This window comes from Paroedura picta, chromosome 1 (genome assembly GCF_049243985.1).
Source record: "Paroedura picta isolate Pp20150507F chromosome 1, Ppicta_v3.0, whole genome shotgun sequence".
Lineage (NCBI taxonomy): Eukaryota > Metazoa > Chordata > Lepidosauria > Squamata > Gekkonidae > Paroedura > Paroedura picta.
The window spans coordinates 175995292-175999922 of NC_135369.1; positions in this window are offsets into that span (position 1 = coordinate 175995292).

Here is a 4631-nt window from a genome sequence, read left to right on the forward strand (position 1 = left end):
TCCGTGACAGTGATTTAGACGAAGATCAACTTTACCTTTCTTTGCTGATGACACAGAACTAGAAGCAATAAAAACTTAAGTGCATTTGAATGCACCGCAGCTAATGGATTGAACCTGGCACATGCCAGTATACAGGGGCTGAGAAATGAATGGGATCAATCAAAAGGAGTTTGACATCCCTGGAAGACCTAAGGATCTTTCCCTCGAACTTGGCTAATGGCTGTGCAGCCCGGCTGGCAGAGGTTGGGGCCTGGCCCCATTTCAGGGGCTTGAGCTGGCCCCATAAAAGGAATTACATGGCTTACCTTGGCCTTTAATTGGCAACACTGACACATTCCTGGCACAGGCGATGGAGATTGATCTTCCATTCACTTCCTAAATGCCCCTACATGGAACAACATGGAGACAAGGTATGTCTCCTGCCCGGCTTTATAATACCATCCTGCCCAAATCTCTGGACAGGCATCGCTGGGAATAGGAAACTTGTTTAGAAGGGCTTTCTGTAGGCAACCATGAAAAGCAGATGTGGTTTTAGGAGGCGTTCGTAAAAGCCGCATCTCGAAGTCGCAACAAATAATAGTTGCGCATTCTACCCGGACGTCATTTGAAGTACTGTCCTGTTTCCGGGCACTTCATTTTAAGACGTAGACAAACTGGAATAGGTTCAAAGAAGATGGCTGGGGATAAGAACATAAGAAGTTTAGTCCTCTGGTGGGATCTTAAATAAAGAGCGTATGTTTCACTCTGTAAGCCACACGGAGTATGGATGGATGGATGGGTGGGTGGATGGATGGATGGATGGATGGATGGATGGATGGATGGATGGATGGATGGATGGATGGATGGATGGATGGATGGATGGATGGATAGATAGATAGATAGATAGATAGATAGATAGATAGATAGATAGATAGATAGATAGATAGATAGATAGATAGATAGATAGATAGATAGATAGATAGATAGATAGATAGATAGATAGATAGATCTGTGACAACCTTGGTGGGGAAGGGAAGGCAGTAGGGGGGGGTTAGCTCAAGACATTGACAACAACAAATGCCAACAAAAAATGGCCCCATGACTGGAAAACAAATTTGAATTCACGCTCCTGCCACTTATCTGTCTTAGTGTATTAAAAAATAAACAAAGAAGGCCATTTACCCCTTGAAAGATGCTCAGTCTTGCCCTCAGCCCTAGTAGAGGGTCGCTATAGGAACATCCCCCTACCACCGAGACAGTGTTATTGTGGGAGTGGAGAAATGCAAACAAGGGAGCAGATACTGCTTCACTGCCCTGCTTATGCAGACATCTGTGGCAATTTGATTGAACTCCTCAAGAGGTCTCCAGAACATCAGGACACAGATTGAGCAAAGAGGCGACTAAGCAATGAGACCCCCCCCCCCAAGTGGCAATTCAGCTTTCTAAGTTTTGCACCACCAACATAGAAATCTCATGCTCCAAAGGAATATATGTAAGTTTTAAGTTTTCTTTTAGGATCTGTTTTAATTGGCACTACATACTGTTTTTGTTCTCTTATGATTCTTTTTAGACATAACTTGGGTCAGTTCTGCACAACAGGAAAACTCACAAGTCTGCAAAAAAAGACGTTTGCCTTTTTGATTCTGCATGTGGCAGTGGTTTCGCCATGGAAAGCCCATTGGAGTATTTTTGCTTATGCGTGGCACTCACCCCCATGGCATTTTCTGCATTGTTTCCTTGCAGTATTGCAAATTTGCCTTGCTACTATTTTTTCCGGTAAGGGACGCTTTTTATGGCATGCGTAAATGTTACTGTCTTTTCTGACTCCTCCCCCAAGGGGTCTTACACCAATGGCTGAACAGAAAGCCCATGAACTATGATTCCCATGAGGCTCTGCCAGTAGCATGTGTCAGTCAGGCGACATTGCTGTTGACCACAGCCTACCAATCAGCTCCTAGTACAGGGGTAGTCAAACTGCGGCCCTCCAGATGTCCATGGACTACAATTCCCAGAAGCTCCTGCCAGCATTCGCTGGCAGGGGCTCCTGGGAATTGTAGTCCGTGGACGTCTGGAGGGCCGCAGTTTGACTACCCCTGTCCTAGTACAATGGATGAAGTACCCTCCCACTTGAGGAAGACTCTCGTAAATGCTTCACTCTACCATGGTATGCAAAAAAAAAAACCCTCATGTTTTAAAAAGGGGCAAATTACAAAGGGGCAGTGATCTGACTTCAATGGAAATCTGTGAGTGCATAACCACCCCTGGTATGAACGACTGTAATAAAATTTGACTGACTAAAATGTGAATTCAGGAATTCCTCACTTGGAAAGTGTGAGTGAAACTCTGAAGGGAGGGAAATTGCTGTAAGGGAGGATTCAGAAAACATGGGCAAGGGGGCACAAAATTCAGATCTACTCCTGAAGAGATAAAAATTTTGTGTGGAAATTTTTGAATCCTTCGATATTTAAAAAAATGCTGATGTGGGGGGGGGGTTTGCTCTTGTGTGGAAACGGTCTCGGTCTCAGCAAGTTCAAACCCCACTGGTCTGTACTTGAAGTTGGGTTTTTCTTTTTCCAAATGTGTGTCCCATTACACTTACTGACACTGAATATGTAAAACAAGTCCATTGAGAAAAGGTTGAAGGAATTGAGAGGGTTGGATCCAGCCTGATTTTTCATTCTTGGCACCAGAAGGAATTTATTTATTTATTTATTTTTAGACTTATATACCACTGCTCTCAAAGACTCATGGCGGTCTTGCCCATGCTGGTCCAATGACTCACCTTTGGGTGATCACAGTGGAGTGGACCACTTCCTCACACTTTCACTACTGGAGAAGCTGGTTGGATACAAGATATTATGTGTAGCCTGGAGAATAGAAGTTGGGATGGGGTTGGATCCCACAGAAGATTTTCACAGGAGGGGTATGATATTCAACAATTACCTCCTCCCACCTTTTTTTTGGGGGGGTCCTCATGTCACAGTTGACTTTTAGCAGCCCCCATGGGGTTTTCAAGGCAAGGGACATCCAAAGGTGGCATGCCATTGCCTGCTTCTGTGTAAAATCCCTGGAATTCCTTGGTAGTCTTCCATCCAGCTACTAACCAGGACTGACATGGCTAAGCTTTTGATATCTGACTTGATCAGGCTAGCCTGAGCTACCCAGGTCAGTTCACTTCCTCCAACTACAGACCCCCAATACCCCCATCAGGATGCGCCTGAAGATTCCTTGTCCCTTCCCAAGAACAGTTTCATTTGGGGCTACAGCACAAGGGGGGGATGAGAAAAATCACACTCTTTAGATGAACATTCCTTCCATCCATAAAAAGTTCCAATGGATTCAAGTCATGGCCTCATTTTTTGGACACCTGAATGGTTGTCCCATTGAAGAAGGCAAAGACGTCTTTCTCTGCTGCTCCAGAAGGTAAGACTAGATCTAATGAACTTAAATTACAGGAGGGTAGGTTTTGGTTTAATGTTAAGAGCAGCTCTCAATGATTCGACAATGGAATCAGTTACCTAAGAGAATGGTAGGCTCTCCCTCACTGGAGGTCTTCAAAGAGAAGAGGACACCATAGGTTGGGATGTATCTAGATGTTGGTTTCTTGCACTGAGCAAGAGGTGAGACTAGCTTTGTTGTTGTTATGTGCGAAGTCGTCCATCCATAAAAACCCATCGCGACCCCATGGACAATGATCCTCCAGGCCTTCCTGTCCTCTACCATTCCCCGGAGTCCATTTAAGTTTGCACCTACTGCTTCAGTGACTCCATCCAGCCACCTCATTCTCTGTCGTCCCCTTCTTCTTTTGCCCTCGATCGCTCCCAGCATTAGGCTCTTCTCCAAGGAGTCCTTCCTTCTCATGAGGTGGCCAAAGTATTTGAGTTTCATCTTCAGGATCTGGCCTTCTAAAGAGCAGTCAGGGTTGATCTCCTCTAGGACTGACCGGTTTGTTCGCCTTGCAGTCCAAGGGACTCTCAAGAGTCTTCTCCAGCACCAGAGTTCAAAAGCCTCAATTCTTTGACGCTCGGCCTTCCTTATGGTCCAACTTTCACAGCCATACATTGCAACTGGGAATACCATAGCCTTGACTAAACTCACTTTTGTTGGCAGGGTGATGTCTCTGCTTTTTAGGATGCTGTCTAGATTTGCCATAGCTTTCCTCCCCAGGAGCAAGCGTCTTTTAATTTCTTTGCTGCAGTCCCCATCTGCAGTGATCTTGGAGCCCAGGAAAATAAAATCTGTCACTATCTCCATTTCTTCCCCATCTATTTGCCAGGAATTGAGAGGGCCGGATGCCATGATCTTTGTTTTCTTGATGTTGAGTTTCAAGCCAACCTTTGCACTCTCCTCCTTCACCCGCATCAACAGGCTCTTTAGTTCCTCTTCACTTTCTGCCATTAGAGTGGTATCATCTGCATATCTGAGGTTGTTGATATTTCTCCCTGCAATCTTGATCCCAATTTGTGACTCCTCTAATCCCGCATTTCTCATGATGTGCTCTGCATACAAGTTAAATAGGCAAGGCGACAGTATACAGCCTTGCCAAACTCCTTTCTCAATTTTGAACCAGTCAGTGATTCCATGTTCAGTTCTCACTGTTGCTTCTTGACCTATATATAAATTTCTCAATAGACAAATAAGATGCTCTGGTA